At 40.4% G+C, this 17,318-nt stretch overlaps 1 protein-coding gene across 4 annotated transcripts in view; it reads right to left on the minus strand.

The window, feature by feature from the left end:
• The window catches only part of RAD21 (RAD21 cohesin complex component), a 79,111-nt gene that overhangs the window by 24,529 nt on the left and 37,264 nt on the right, over positions 1-17,318 (minus strand). Inside the window, exon 1 of one of the 4 annotated variants that reach the window (XM_023648886.2) lies at positions 4,235-4,645. The exons of 2 other annotated variants lie outside the window; for them this stretch is intronic. The gene's annotated coding sequence lies outside the window, so the exon portion shown is untranslated. Of the gene's footprint in view, positions 1-4,234; positions 4,646-17,318 lie in introns of those variants that run through there. One more of the 4 variants, XM_023648887.2, reaches the window with a different exon arrangement.

Raw genomic sequence — 17,318 nt, forward strand, 5'->3', positions numbered from 1 at the left:
CCTGTCAAAAATGTTTGGGAGGGTGGTGGCATAAGAGTAACTCAGTCAGGTCTGCCTCATCTCCATTTTCCATCACTTAACGGCAAAGGGTCCTGAAATTCTCATTCTTTGAACCAGATGCTCCCAGGGGATCATTAATTCACACTAGCAAAGTTTTCTCAAAAGAAAAAAACAGGCTTCATCATTTGCCTAATGTTGTGCTCTTTCTCTCAAATTTGGAGTAAAAAGAACTAAGGAATACTAAACTAGGAAGAATTCAGATCAAACATTTTTAGAAGCATTAAATGATAACACTTCAAGTGCATCTTATATCCCACTTAGCAGTATTTTCTAGATCAAAATATGCTTCCCATAATCAAAGAGAGCCTCCCATGTTGCAAATCAGTGCTTCTACTTCAAGCCTTAAAGTTTATTAGCACAAAAATTAAGCTGCCTTTAGAGCATTATAAATAAAACTACAGGATTTTGCAGAAATCCAATACAGAAGCATGTTCTTAGAAATATAGTCACTGTCATACACAAGCCCCTAGATTCATGATAGAAGATAGCTGTGTTCCAAATAAATTTAAAAACTCCTTAATATTAACTGCTAGAACACTGCCTGTCGCATGACAACTATTAAATATGTGCTTAATGAATAAGGAAATGGGATACACCAAGTGATCTCATAATTGACATATGTAAACAATTCTGGAGATTTTAGAAATTACAACTACTGGCACTTCTCAACAGGTGTCAGCAGCTCATGGCCAGCACTTCAGCGGGTAGTCAGAGTACCAGGCCTAAAATATCCCAGCTATGCTGAGGCAGAGTCCCAAACAGATGCTTTCCTGGCACGCAAGGGGGGGCAGGGGGTGTAAATAAAGCAGAGTGGGGCTAAAATTAATCTAGGAAACAATTAGCAAGAGGAAATCACCCTAATAACTAAAGGAAGCCTGAGGCACAGTGATGGATCAACTATTGGCTTATATCTAAAAAAAAGCAAATCACTGCTGCCTTTTAAACCATTTATTCCCTCAGTAATACCAAATTTTAACCTATCTTAAAGAAAAAAGAGTCTGACTAATCTCTACAGGTTTTGAAGATTCTAAATGCTGCTAATCCTTTACAAAGGCTCTTAGCAGAAAGCCTGCATTTGGTCCCAGAGCATAGTTTAGCAATTTCATGATTTCTCAAATTTTTTCTAGAGGAGCAAACTTCTTCTCAACTGATGCTAAGAAATAACTTCTGTCTGACGTGAAATGGCAGAAAAATGGATACTTTAGAACATATTCAGGAATGCAAAAAGTGGCAATTTCTTTAAGATCTTTCCCCAAAACCAAAGTCAAATTGAAGCTCAAGTTTCTACAATGTTAATCTTTACCAATATTTCCCTCATCTGTTAGAAAGCAGGGTAGAAGAGTGGTAGTATAAATTGGTATCACCTCTTTGAAGGGCAATTTGGCAACATCTTACGATAATTTCAAACACCCATACTTTCTAGCCAGAAACTGCAGTAATAATGCCAAAGATACACTTCGAGATGTACAGTATTAATAACAAAATTTTTTTTTTAAAAAAACCTAAGCTCTAAGAATTTTGTGTGTCCATCCTCCTTTTGACAGTCCTATAAGGTAAATCCTGGCCCATTTTACAGACCAGGAAACAGAGAAAAGGAGAGGATAAGTAACGTGCCAAAGATCACGAGTACTTAATACAAGTGGAACTTGAACTTCAGAGCCCGCACCTGTAACTACAACACTATGTTGCCTTGCCAGCATGAGTTTTAATAGAAAAGTAGTAGAAACAACCTGCCTGACCACGAGTAAGTGACTTTTAACAATTAATACAGCCGTACAATAGAATCCCATGCAGCCGTAAACAATAACATATACACACAGATACATATAATAAAGAGGGCGTGCTCTCTATATTTACATGCACTTGCATGAGCACAAACTACCTGTGGCGTGCAAATGAAACTGATTACACTGGTTACCTTTGGAAAGTGGGTCTGCAGGGAAAGTGAGCCCTACCCTTTTGTATTATTTGACTTTTTTTTTCTTTAAACTGGAGCATACACATATATCACCTATTCAAAGTAAAGACTATCGTGCTTTGCCACTAACTAACAAATTAAGGTGCTTAGACTTTATTTTCCCTAACTAAAGACCTGGAAGGCTGAAATTCAGCGATTTAGTAACCCTGTAAAACATCAATAGCTAACTCAGATAAGAATGGAACTATTTCTTTAGGGGGCAGGAGGAGTGTCTCATGGACAGAAGGTATTTCCAACACTGCACACAAGAGCTCTCCTCCTTTTTGGGACTGACATTCTCTGAACAATAGTTTTACAATCAGATAGGCCCTAGGTTCAAATTCAGCTCCCTCCTTACTTAGCTGTTTCTGTAACGGTTAAAAGTGAATTAACATCTGAGTCTTTAGCTTTCTCATTTTTAAGACGGGGAAAATATTTACTAAACAGGATTATGAGAATTAAACAGAATAGCATCCCTACCACAGTGCCACTGTAGACGCAAATAGTAACTTCGAAAAAAATCTCACAGCATAGCACATACCAATCAGCATGATCATGCCTAACAATTCCGACATGACAACGTTTAAGCAAAAAAACACAAAATCTTTATTTCTCAAAAATTAGAAATTCCTCTTCTGTAACCAAACTAGAAAAGATAAAATTTCTCAGAAGTTTTGTTCCAATAAATAAGAATTGATCAGGAAAGAAACTCTCAACTTTAAGACTACTTTAAACATATACCACTCTAAGCGGAAAACTTACTACTATGCTGTGCTAACATGTTGCCTTTATAAACACAAAAATAGGTAAAGGTCACGCTCTACCAATGTTACTCTGATTTATGTATAAAAAGCACTGTGTCCACTAGTTATGCACTGCTTCACTTCAACTATCTACCAACTGTTAAGTAATTTAATCACTGGATACGGCATATGTCCTCATCAATATCTCTTTAAAAATAATTATTAGTTGCCTCCAACATTTCAACAAAGAAATTTAATGACTACAATTTAGAAAAGCTTCTCCAGCCTGTCTCCAAAATTCTGCAGACTCACACAGTTACTTGCATTTATACTCATTTTAAGAAAACAGGCATTTTTCCCCCCTGGAATTCAGCGATTATTCTCAACAGTACAAGCAGAGCAAATATTAACTTTCTCTTGCAACAAGAAGCCTACAAACACGAGCCTTTGGCAGAAACCCTTAAGAACACGAGCGCCTTTCTGAGCGCTGAAGACAGCCTAACGAATCATAGCACGAATCGTAGGGTGGCCAGACAAACCCTCCAGCGTTTCCTTCTTTCAAATTTGAAGAAGGCCGCTAAGTCTGGCAGCACGACTCGACAGTGTCAGCCCACACCAGCACAGCAGATCATTTGCAAAGCCCTTCTCAGCGAGGGGGAAAGACACCAAGTATTTGTCAGTCACACACACCTCTCCAAAGCGTCCCTACAACACCCAATATCCTCAAACATTAGAAAAGTCGGGGTGGGGGGAGACCAGTTATGCTAATTTCCTAAGAATCACAAGCAACTTCCCTTGGTCGCGTTTTCTATTGGTCTGTCCGATATTTCATATTCCCAAGATAAAAAATGTTCCTTTACAAAAAGGGGAGGGGGAGCAGCAGTCCCTGGCGAGGGGCCCGCCGCCGCCTGTGCCCGCAAGGGCGGGGGCCGCACGTCGCCGCCCCCGCACCACCCTCGGGGACGGTGGCGCCGCGCCCCCCCGCCCCCAAGGTGGCATCGCGGGCGCCGGGCCCGCCGCCGCTTCCTCCCGCCCCGAATCCCGCGTCTCCCCAGCCAGCCATTTTCACCGCGGAGGAGGCGGCCCGCTGCCCAGAGCGGGCTCGTTCAAACCTCCTGCTCGCCCTCCGCCGCCCGGGGTTCCCCTGCCTCCCCGGGGAGACGCGGCTCCCCAGGAACCGGCGGAGTAACGGCTCTGCCGGCCTTGGAATAGACCAGAACCAGCCGCTCCCGACAGGCGATGCTGCGGGCCGCGCGGGTCCCGGCCGAGGGCGGCCCGGGGCGAAGGGGCCTCGGCGGGCGGCGCAGCGGTCCGGGAGCTCCGAGGGTGGCAGCACGGCCCGCTCCGGGGGCGCGGCGAGTGTCGCCTTCTCCCTCGCCCGCCCGTCCCCACCCCGGAGTCCGGCTCCCAGACGGCGGGGAAGGGGTGGGGGGAGGGAGCCGGAGGGTAAGAAGGGGTCGGCCGGGGATCTTACCTTGCTCTCCGCCAGGAGTTAGGCGGGCTGGGCGGCCTGGGGAGGGGAAAAGGGTCGGGGGAGGGGGCGGGGAAAGGGGGGGAGCCCTTGTGAGGTGTAGCTTCGGAGCAGCTCCCGCCGCCGCCACAGCCGCCGCCTCCTTTCCGATTCACTCAAACAAACAAGATGGCTGCCGTTACGCCGCGGCTCTTCCTGCCGCCCAAATCCTCGGTTCAAATCGGCAGGATGTTTACGGTCAAAATGGTACCTGTGCGCCTGCGCAGCCGGCCTAAGACCAGAAGGAGCGACGCAGGCGCAGTGACCATTTCCTTTTCTTGGGAACCCGCCCCCTGGTTGTGCAGCCCCGAATTGAGCAAGCGCAAAGGTGATTCTCTTGCTGGAGGGTCTTCGAGCGTTGTGAAACTGGAAAGTAGCGCATGCGCAGTGCTCGCCAGTGAAGCAATTATATGGGTTTAGCTTTATTCTTAGGCTTGTTTTAAAGGCAAGAATTATCGTTGTGCATTTTGCCTGCCCCGACACAAAAATTCATTTTGATGGTTCTGTAGCAACGAAGGTAACATAAAACCCTTAAGCAAACTCCATAAAATGTAGAGGTTCATTCATTCAGTCAACCTTTGTTTATAGACGGTCTTCTCTCCATAACCACGTACTGTGATAGCTGTGGTCTGGGATATAATGATAAATACAACAGAAACAGTACCTGCCTTCATGAAGCTTCCAGTATAGCTAGGGAGGAATCAAAATTTCTACAAATACTCATGCCATGAAGAAGCTGGATATAGAGAGAAATCTAATAGTGGGGGGAAATTGGAGAATGGGAGAGAAGGTCTTCCCTGAGGAACTGATAGTGGAGCTGGGATGTGAAGGTTGAGTTCCAGGAAGAGTGAACAGCATGTGCAAAAGTCCTGTGACAGAAGAGAGCAGGATAGGAATAGAGGAAAAGAAAGCAAGCCCATGTGTCTGGACGGTAACAGAGGTATCTGCATTTTAGAAAGACCATTCAGGCATATTGGGGAAGACTAGAGTAAATGTCTAGATGTAATTTGTGTTTATTTGAGAGATTGTTTTTTAGGAAATGAAACCAATAAGAACTGGTGACCGATTCCTTATAGGGTTGTGGTAGAAGGAGCTGCAAGGATGATTCCTCTGGTTTGGGGTTTGCAGGATTAGATGGGCTGGACTGGGGAGCCATACACTGAGACAAGAAGATGGAGGAGGGTTGTATGAGGGTTTCGTTTGTTTGTTCTGTTGTTTTGTCATCCATCTCAATGTCAAGCTTCTATTCTCCTTAACTGGTCTTTCCACCTACACTCTTGTCCTCCTTCAATTAATTCTCTGCAATGCAGCCAAAGGAATCTTTGCAAAACATGTATCTGGTCACTCCCCTCCTCTTCTAAAAACTTCCATAGCTTGTAGACTATTACTCAAAATGCTTAAGATGATACACTGATCTAGCCCCTGCCTCCTGCTCCAGCTTCCTCTCTTGCCCCATCTTCCTCACGGTGCTCCAGTCACTCAGCCTTTCACATCATTGTGAAATGCACCATCAACACTCCTGCCTCAAGATTTTTGCACTTGATGTCCCCTATGTTTAGAACAATCTTGCATTTCCATCCCCTCCCATTTTGTCTAATTCTTAATCTTTTATATCTTAGTTCAAAAGTCGCCTCCTCAAGAGAGTCTTCCCTGAGCCTCTGTCTTATTTAGAATAACACTATTACTGTAAAAAGTGTCCCCTCCCTACCCAGAATTTCAGAGCTTTACAAAAATGGCCCAGCCAATCACTGCCGTATGACCATGAGTGAGTAACAGAGCTTCTCTGTGCTCCAGGTTTCTCATCTGAGGGTTGTAGTGAGGACTCATGAATTAATACATGTGGAAGCATTTGGAACTGTGTGTGCCATATTGCAAGTAATCTAAATTCTTTTTAGCACTATTTTCATTGTCATTATGAGTATTATCCTCTATAAGTTTTTTTTCACTAAAGAATGGCACCCAGAACTAGACAAAATGCTCCTAGCCAGAGTAGGGGATAGTAAGATTATCATTTTTGATGTGGACATCTGGTACTTTTATTTATTCATTCATTTATTTATTTATTTTGTGAGGAAGATTGTCCCTGAGCTAATGTCTGTTGCCAATCTTCCTCTTTTTGCTTGAGGAAGATTGTCCCTGAGCTAACATCTGTGCTAATCTTCCTCTATTTTATGTGGGATGCCACCACAGCATGACTTGATGAGTGGTGCTTGGTCCTCGCCCAGGATCTGAACCAGCAAACTCCAGGCAGCTGAAGTGGGGTGTGCAAACTTAACCCACTACACCACCGGGCCGACCCTGGGCTTCTAGTACTTTTAATCCAGCTCAATTGTACGCTAGTTTTTTAACTGCTAGTTTTGGAATTTCTTAAAAGATGGAGGAATAATTTATTTCTCTGTCATAGCTTCTGAGTGTACACACATTTTAAAGTAAAGAAATGTGTAGGAAAAACTGACATTTAAGTACATAAGTTCCTCATTGTCAGCGACAGCTCCCCTTAAGTCCTGGACCTTCCAGGGTTTTAACAACACACAACACAACTTACGTTTACCCTTCTTATGTTGCTGCAACAGGTGCAGTCTTGTGCACCACTTGCTCTGGGGCATCTGTTTTTGGCTTGGTGCAGGGTTCATCTCACTGGCTGGAGACCATCAGCCAAGTGGCCATGACAGCTGAAACTCAAAGCTTCATCGAGTGAATGTCCTTTTTCAGTTGGGCAAATTTTTTCATTTGTTTTTTGCTTTTTTTTTTTCTCTAATGGGGAGTTTAAGAAGCTGGCATTAAGGATAGTTGTTGAAATCCCAAACTGGGGAGTGAAGGGGTAGATGCACTTTTACTATTTTCAGTATGATTTCTCTCAACCAATACAGATTAAATCTTCAAAACATTTAAATCCTTCCTGCTGGTGCAGCTTTAAACAAACTCAACGCCAGCAATTGTTGCATCATCTTAAAAGAAAAAAACTAAAAAACCAAAAATCCCACACTCTTGCATTAACAAATTCTTTACAATAGAAAATTCAACTTCTGTCAGTAAACAATTTAATTCGTCACTTCAAAATAATTTAAGTATATCAGCTGCTAAATGAGCTAAAACTAATCATCTGGGAAGTCTCCTGTCAGGTTAGGGACCACATGGCTAGGACCACATTATGTGGTGAATGCTTCTTCGCTGTTAATACTAACATTCAGTGTAAATCTCTCTCAGTTTCAAACTATGGTCAGATGAGCATGCATTGTCACTTCCTCTCTCTCTTTTATTACATTAGCTTTTAGAGTTTTTGTCAGTGGAATCCCATATATTTCCTTTTGAATAAAAACAATTCTGTTTCCCTAATTTCTAGTAACAAATTGGATTCTAACATTTAAATCAACAGCTTACTTTTTTCTCTAAGACTTTTTTTCTCTATCTTTGAAGGAAGGATGGTTATAAATATGGGCTTTGGGTTTAAATTTGTCCCTTCTACCTCCCAGCTGTTTTATATGCAGTTTACTTAATGTCTCTAGGCTTTGATTTCTTTATCTATAAAAATGAGGATAACACTTTTCATGATTGTTGAAAGAACTAAATGAGATCCTATATACAAAGTACTTAGAATAGTGCTTGGAACTAAGTAATCACTCAGTAAAGTGTGATTATTACTCTTGCTCCTTCTACCTTCTGAGTCATGAAATAGCCAGCAAGGTACAGCAAATATTTATCAGATATTCAACTTCTAAGAACTTCAGGAAATACCTGGATACTCTAAATGACCTTCTTAACTATCTTTGCTCTACATCCATTTTGTAACCCTTCTTTGAAAAAGTGCTCTCTTCCTGTCCCTCTCTCTTTTTCTCTCTTCAGTGCTGAACTCCTGAAGTCCTATAAATTCTTTTCTCTTGAACCATTTGTTCTTGCCCAATAGCTGTTCACCAGAGCTCGACTTCCCTTTCATGGATTTTTATATAGTTTTTCCCATACAACCTTAATCCCCTAAATCTGCTTGATTTGGTTATTTTATTTAATTTTTTTGGTGAGGAAGATTGGCCCTGAGCTAACGTCTGTTGCCAATCTTCCTCTTTTTGCTTGAGGAAGATTCACCCTGAGCTAACATCTGTGCCAATCTTCCTCTTTTTCGTATGTGGGATGCTGCCACAGTATGGCTTGATGAGCAGTGTGTAGGTCTGCACCTGGGACCTGAACCCACAAACCTTGGGCAGCTGAAGCGGAGCATGCGAACTTAACCACTATGACACTGGGCCAGGCCCCTGGATTTGGCTCTTTTAAACAAGGTACATATTCTGTTCTGGACTGAAGTTCCATCCAACATATTCATTCAGCTCCTTCTCCTAAAATGTCGAGTTAAATTTTCTTGCTACAGAAGTCGGTTACAGTCAATATCTCCTTTACCTGGAGATACTTATTTGATGAATGTGCATCTGTCAGTTTTAAGTAATTGTAAATTTGTTTGACTAAGACCATGGCAGGACAGATTTAAATTACAGATTTAATCTTCCTTCCATTGAAAATGGTCTACTTTTCTTTTCTGATTGCTCAGTTGATGACTTCTATGATTTGGGCTAATCCTTGTCTGAAGAAATGGATGCTGCCACTGTCTTGAGTATGTTTATAAAATAGCTATGTTCTTTCTATGTCTTATTATTTCACTATGTCACAAATGCGTGTGCGCATGCATACACACACACACACACACACACTTGAGACTTTTTTGTGAGATAAAAACTTAAGAAAGAGATGATCAACCCATAGTATCAGAGTTAAGATTTACACACAATTTTATACACTTGTTCTTCTGAATTGCCAAACTTTTAAAACACAATTTTCTATAACATAAAATAAATTATAATGAGTAGGATGGATTAGATTAAGAGAGGAATAAGGCAACTAGATAGATTTTCAGGAGTATTTCAATGTTAGCCATGAGTGAATATTAAATATGTTGCACCAGAACTTTTAAAAATTTTATTTAAGTAAAGAAAAATCAAAGTATAAAATATTTGTTGCGTGAGGTTTCTAAAGTTCATTAAAGAAAAGTCCAGAAAGAGTGAATAGCCTCTTTAAGATTTGGGATTAAGCAGAGAAAAATGGACAGAAAGTGGCTGAAAAGAAAATTATAGATTCTGGCTTTTCTTCAGAACATATCTTTTTCATCCCTAAAAGGGATGGTAATATTTTGATCAAAAAGAAAATGGACTTTAAGAACAACAATCACAGTAAAAAATGTTATAATCAGATACAGAAATTATAGAAGCAGCAGAGGGTAGGGACAAAAGATCAGTACAGAAACACCAATTCTTAACACGCTAGATATTAAATAAGTGAGTGGTAACGGTATGTGCGAGAGTTTCATAAGCTATCGAAATGGTAGATTTCATTCATAGTCACATGCTCAGCTTTAGGCACGTGGGTGTGAGTCAGGGTTGTGCTCCAGAGAGGGGCTGCAAACAGCCCAGTCAAGGCTGCGTTAAGGGTCTCTCAGGCAGATAGATGTCAGCAAAGAGAAATCCCTGGGGGCCGGGAGCAGGCCCAGGGATTCACAGGTCTCTGGGGGCAGATGGGAATGTGACAGAGGTTGAGACCAGAGGAAGCTGCAGAGGCAGAAACTGGGTCAGGGTCTTTGTGAATCACTTGGACTTTTCTCAGAAAATTTCATTACGCTAACAACATTTCCATGCTGGGAGCAGTTTTCCTTCTTTAGCTGGGAGTTTTTATCAGTGACTGTTTTGATGCATTTCCTCAGTTTTCAAGTCCATCATCTCTTCTGTAATAGGGCTGTATCTTTGAGAATAATGGGTGCTTATCAAAAGCAGATGGATAGTGTTTCCTCTGACCCCCTCTAGCCAGACCAGCATGCAGGCATTTTTATTGTTATAACACGATATACATGGTTCCTTTCATTCTGCAAGCTGGCTTACTAAAAATAGTAGGGCAAATTGCAAGAAAATAGGGCTGGGGGAGATGTCTTAAAACTTATACAACTAACAAAAATGGTAACATCTTAATAAAAAATCCTTGCAAACTTAAAAAGACGTTAAATTATCACTAATTAAGGAAATAATATGGTAAATACAGCACTTTTCCTAAAAAGAAGGGGAAGGTGGCGTGTTCAGAGGGGTGTAAGGAAGAGTAGAAGCTGCTGAGTCATGAGACGAGGGTAAAATGCACAGAGATAAGGCAAACTCCTGCAGTAAGCACTTCGAAGACAGGGCATTCGGCTACGCTGAGCCAGGAGCCCACTTGAAGTGAGTTGGCATCATATACAGTCCTGGGGCCTCCACCGCTAGACGCTCAACTGTGTTAATGTGCTTGGCATGCACTTGATGAGGGCAATAAATTAATGTGTTGGGAAAAAAAAATCACACCTAAACTAATGTGACCTCCATATTATTTGGAAATAATCCCCCATCTGCTAATCCTACGTGAGGAATTAACATGATAGAAACTCACACAGTAACAGAACAGACTGGAACTCTTTCCCTAAGACTAAAGATGAAGTTTTAGTATCAGCGAGGTCTGATATATTCATGGCAGAGTGGCAGACAGTGATGCTTTTCCAATTTTAATGGGCTTACAACTCATCTTGGGAACTTGTTAAAATGCAGATTTGCATTCAGTAGTTTGGCGTGGGGTCCAAGATTCTGTTTTTTCTTGGTTTGTTTTAGCAAGCTTCTAGGTAGTTCCAAGGCTGCTGGTACGTGAAGCACATCAAAGAGCAAGGATTTTTTTGAGAGTAGAGTTTGGAACCAGGTAGACTTGGGTTTACTTCACGGCTCTTCCATTTAGTAGCTGTGTGACCTTGAGTGAGGCGCTCAGCTTCTCTGAGACTCAATTTTCTCATCTGTAAAATCAAGCTAATTATATCTACACCTTCATGGCTATAGTGTTCATTACATGAGATGATGTAGCTAAAGCACCTAGTATAGTGCTTGGCACATTGTTTGAGCCCAGTAAATAATAGTTACTATTTTAATATTATTGTAGTTACTATTGTTGGCATATTTAGATATTTAATGACATACTTATTTTCCTCAACATATTTACTATTCTTTTCTCTTGAGATCTGCCGATTTTTTCCTTCACTATTGATCTTTATTCTATATTGAGTTCAAAAACTCAGTTGCTGAGGGACCAGCCCCATGGCGAGGTGGTTAGGTTTGGCATGCTCCACTTAAGCGGCCCAGGTTTGTGGATTCAGGGCAAATCTTCCTCAGCAAAAAACAAAAAGAAAAAACCTCAATTGCTTTCCAACATCTTTCCCTTTTTCTTTAGTTTGGCACAAAGCACCAGCTAAAAGATTACATTTCCCAACCTCCCTTGAATGTAGGTATGGCCAGTGACTATGTTCTGTTCAGTGTTAGGTGGGCATTCCTAGAAGATTTCCTTAAAAAGAGCAACCCACAATTCTTTTCTTTCCTCCATCTTGCCTCTTGGAATGTGGATGTGATGGCTAGTGCTCCAGCAGCCATTTTGACCATAAGCACAAGGGTTATGCTAAGGATAGTGGAGCAGTGAGATGGACAAGCTTGGAGCCATGATAACTTTGTGGAGCTCTCATTTAACCTCTCAACTGCCCAACTCTAGATTTCTTTCATGTAATTGAGAAATAAAGTTGTGTCTTGATATTTTTGTTTTTTTCTATTTGTAGCTGTATCTAATCCTCATTGACACAAACACTTACCTGGTTCAAGTGCTTTACAAGATACAAGGGTTATAAAAATGAATGTATGGTCTCTAACTTCAAGTAGCTCAGTCTTCTATGTCATACCAGTTAGCTGTCTTTCCTAGAGTACTGTTTTATCATTTCATTGGGAGAATTTTACCCACTATACACTTCACTTTCAAGCACCTCTGCCCCCTCATTATTTTTTTGATCATGCTGGTAGGTCTCCCACCAAGTCTTTGTCATACATTCCATCTTCTTTTAAAAACACAACATTTTACACGACAGGGGAGAAAATCAGGACCTGTAAATCAAAAGTCATAGCCAGCTTCTCCAGCATCTTCTTTTGCTTTCACAGTCACTACTTTCATGGTGAAGAATTGAATTTACAAGTTTAATCCCAAGACTTGGCAGTTCCTTATTCTAGACTTTGGACTCACTGGCAATACTTTACAGGTTTCCTTTGAAGGCAGCATTTCATGTTATCTGAAATTGTTGGTAGTTGGTGAATTTGTTGCGTCCTGGAAAGCTCCCTATTATGTGTCTCTCCAAAACGCCACCTCCGAAACCAAAAAGTATTTCTCTTTGGCCATGTCAAGTCTGTGTAGGAAAGTCTCTGCACACCTGGTAGAATTACCAAGGTGCAGCAGTAATGGATTATTCCTGGGATAGGATTTTCTAGCTAGCACCTTTTCCTCCTTAGCATTATATTGGGTATAGGTAACTATAGCTGCTTCTCTGGATGGTCCAGAATCAATCACCCTTAATTGGCAAAGATGCATCTGATATAAAACTCTTCTCTTTTATAAGCACTGTGTACTTCTTATATGGAATTAACTCGATTTAATTTATGTTAAAATGTCGCTTCAACCACTGATAGGATTTTAAGTTTCATAATAGAAGTTTTCAAACTGGACAAACTCTTTGTCCACTAGCTCACAGGAGGTCAGTTCAAAAGGATGTTATTAAGGAATTATTTATTTTAGGTGTGAAACAGTATCGTGGTTATATTTTTAAAGAGCATCGTTATCCTTTAGAGATAATCCTAAAATATTTACATGTTAAATGATAGAAGAAGAGTGGGTGTGGGTATAGATAAAATAGGATTGTCTGTGAGTTGATAATTGTCAAAGTTAGGTGAAGAGTATATGAGAGATCACTTTTATTCTCTCTCTACCTTTGCACATGTTTGAAATGCTCCAAAATAAAAAGTTTAAAAGAATAAAAAATTTAGATCAAGACATGGGGAATAATTTTAACCTTAAATAAGCAAATTCCAAAGATTCACAGAATGTTTTTCAATCAGCATTTACTCTAGACCATTTGGAATTTATTAAAGTATACTTACATATAACCATCCAACAAGTATTGATCTGTTTTATTCACCAACAATTGGTCAATTGGAAATAGGATTTCTCATTCATACATCTTGCTCTTGGCACAAATCAGTGAGCTTTATCCACTGTTTCACTACAGGAAGATGAATTAGGGTGAAATCTAATTGCTATTTTAAGCAACACATCAGTCTCTATGATCTTCCATATTTTCTGTTCCTTCCCTACTGCCATCATTCATTTCTTTCCACAGTGAGGCCATGAGTCTCAGAGGCAAAGGTGGGTCATGATATTATCTGTTAAGGATCTAACAGATCAATGGCAGTCTTCATCTTTTCATCCCAAGATGAACTCTGCCACCCTCTATGTCTGTCTGTTAACTATATATATAATTACCCATTCATCAAGCATCTCTTTGATGATTATTATATTATAGCACTATCTTCAATATTTTCAAAACTTTCCCTTCACACCACATTCCCTTCCAGCTGCTGCACCATTTCTCAGCTCCCCTTTAGAACAAAACTTCTTGAAAGCATTGTTCATGTTTTCCACCTCCAATTCCTCCCCTTTATTGTGGTAAAATACATATAACATAAAATTCACCATTTTAAAGAGCACAATTCAGTACATTTACAATGTTGTACAACCATTATTACTGTCTAATTCTAGAACATTTTCATCACCCCAAAAGGAAAACCCATACCCATTCAGCAGTCATTCTCTATTTCCTCTTCCCTCCAGCCCCTGGAAACCACTAATCTATGGCTTTCACTATTATGGACATTTCATGTAAATGGAATTATACAATATGTGACATGTTGTGCCTAGTTCTTTAACTTAGTATATGTTTTCTAGGTTCATTTACATTGTAGAGTGTATCTGTACTTCATTCCTTTTTATGGCCAAATAATGTTCCAAATATGCTAGATTTTGTTTATCCATTTATCAGTTGATGGCAATTTGATTGTTTCCACTTTCTGTCTTTTGTGAAAAGTGTTGTTATGAACATGTGTGTGCAAACATTTGAACACTTGCTTTCAATCCTTTTGGGTATTTACTTAGGAGCGGAATTGCTAAGTCACATGGTAATTACTGAGGAACAGCCCAACTCTTTCCCAGTGTCTGCACCATTTTAGATTCCCACCAGCAATGTATCAGGGTTCCAATTTCTCTATATCCTCATAAACAACAGCTATTTTTTGTTGTTTTAAAAAAAATTCTATTCATCTGAATGTATGTGAAGTGCTTTCTCATTGTGATTTTAATTTGCATTTCTCTAATGGCATTGAACATCTTTTCATGTGCTTGCTGGCCCTTTATATATCTTCTTTGGAGAATGGTCTATTCAAGTACTTTGTTCATTTTTAACTGGGTTGTTTGTCTTTTTGTTGTTGAATTGTATGAATTCTCAATATATTCTGAATACTAGACTCTTATCAGATATATGATTTGCAAATATTTCCTCCATTCTTGGTCATTCTTGACAAAGGATGGCACAGAGCCCAAGGATCTCAGATGTTCTGATATCCAATTGTGTGTGTTGAAAGTGTAATTTAAGAAAGGCAATTTGCCTTTAGGCTCAATATTAGCAAAAATAAAAAATACCTCAAATCCTTGACTTGTAGGCAATAGTAGAGTCCATTCGTAAGACCCAAACACTTCCCCAAACATTGAAGTATTTAGGTGTGCAATTTAGTTCTCAGACTGATATTTGAAACATTGTCTTGGGGCCACAAGTAAAATAAATGTTAATGGATTTAAGGAAAGCTACCCCAACAGAAATTCAATGTCTTTGAGTTTTTCCTGATTCCTGGACGTTTGCAAAATAATATATATAGATTAAATTTAATATACTGGATTACCAGGCTTGGAAATCTGACCTTACATGTCTGACATTACAACTGATAGGTTGATTTATTTTGGAAGTCAGTAGACTTCTCACATTTGTGTAAAATAAAGATACACCTTGCAGAATCCCTAGGAATGACCTAGAGATGATGTATCAGTCAGGGTCTATCCAGGAGACAGACATCACTCCTTCATTTGAGTGGAACATTTCAATATAAAGAATGATTATGTAATAATCAACAAATAACGAACTTATAGCAGGGGATTAACAACCACGGGATAAATAATTAATAGTTAACTAATAACAGGAAATTAACAACTAAGCGATAAAGAGAACTCAGAATATAAGAATAGAAGCTCTAGGGAGTAGCTATTACCTCTACAGCTGAGGCTAAGTACCCATGGAAGGAAGAGACCTGAAAGGAGGCCAACGTTGGAGAGGGTGTGGCTGTGCTCTATTAATGGCAGAGAAATTTGCTGAAGTGCCACCAGCTCGGGCTGACTGAAAACCACCTGTCGGGGCCCCAATGAAACGAGCTAGTAATCAGCCCTCTGGGAGGTTGGGGAAACTCACTGGGAAGCCACCCTCTGAGGTGCTAGTGAGACTCTGCAGCGGCGCCAGCGAAACTTGCTGGAGCGCGAGCGCCGCTGGGCGTCCCATATGCTGCTTGCTTTCAAGAGCTGCCGGAGCGAAACCTGCACGCAAGAAGCAGGAAGAGCCACCTCTTCCTCCAGCGATATCTCTTCCACGCCCCCTGCTGACAAAGCCTCACATTGCACCAGCCGACAAAGGGGAAATGTTTACATAGTTCAGCTCCTGTATCACAAAGCAAGACAAAGAAAGGTGGATTTGGAGCTGAGAGACACTAAAGTCATAACGGGCGCAGATGGTGTTTTGTGACTATTCGAGAGAAGAATCAGGAAGAAGATAGTTTATGAGGAAGAAATGCAGAGGTGATTACTTTTTATGCAATGCACAGTAGCAGAGTGATGAATTTGAGGACAAAAGGTTAGTAATGGCTGAACCAGGAAACCTGTAATAATTAAAAAATAGATATATTGAGGATTATCTGAATTTGTAAGCCAAAAAGCTCCCCAAACAGGAAATTCTATCTTGGAGCAGACCCAAAGACAATGCCAAAAGCAAGTGCTGTACAATTAAGTATGAGGCGATGTCACGTATTCTAGATAAAGGGGTCTATTAAATGAAGCATTGTGGATGTCAGCAGGCAGGTGATTTTGTTTGTTTTGTCTGGCAGTGCTCTGGTGAAGGAGACTTGAAATCAGACCAACCCTAATTCTGAGGGCCTGGAAAAAAGATAAAATTTTCCTTTTAGGGGTATATCAATTAAGACTTTTTTCCTGCAAGTAATAAATGACTTTTTTTTCCTGTGAGTAATAACTAACAGTGGTTTCAAGAATAAACAATAAAACATTTACTCTCACAAAGCAAAACATCTGGAGGAATTATCTCCTTGATAGGCTCAAAGACCCACATCTTTTACATCTTTCTGCTCTATCATCTTTAGGATGTTGGCTTGTCGCTTCACGGGTGGAACATGGTGCTGTTGCTCTAGACATCGTTTCACCATTTAAGACAAGAAGGAAGAAAGGCGTTGCCGTGTGCATCTGTGCTCGGCAAACATCATTGATTTCAAACTGTCTGACAAATAGTTATTGAGCCATCATGTGTGTGGCAATGTGTCAGGCTGTGGAATTTAATGATTAATCAACAAATGTGCAGTCAGAGCCCTTTAGCAAATTCTACACTTCCAAATGTGACACTTCTCCTTCCTACGGTTTCCATTTCCATCTTATACACCTCTGACTTCGCACAGAGCAGGGTCCTTCTCCAACCCCTGCACACTTATCGTGGTTCCTGTGCCCTGAAACTTCCTGGTGCACTGTGGGAGTTGTCCTATTTATTTACACTATATAATGTATTTAGGATAACATTTTATGTGATGGCGTTTTGTGACAGAATTCTCTTATATAAAATCCTTTTTAAAAATATAATTTCTATTGATGTAGCAAAGATTTTATTCTCTCCCTCCCCCCCTTCTCTTTTAAACCTAATAAACTATTCTGTTAAATAATATGAAACTGCCATTTTTAAGGGGGCATTCTCTTTACTGGAAATCAGGGTCTGATTTCCATTTGAGTAGTGGCTAAATTATTGTTGACTTTGATGGCAAAGAGAGAA

The sequence above is a fragment of the Equus caballus genome, chromosome 9 (assembly GCF_041296265.1).
Source record: "Equus caballus isolate H_3958 breed thoroughbred chromosome 9, TB-T2T, whole genome shotgun sequence".
NCBI lineage: Eukaryota > Metazoa > Chordata > Mammalia > Perissodactyla > Equidae > Equus > Equus caballus.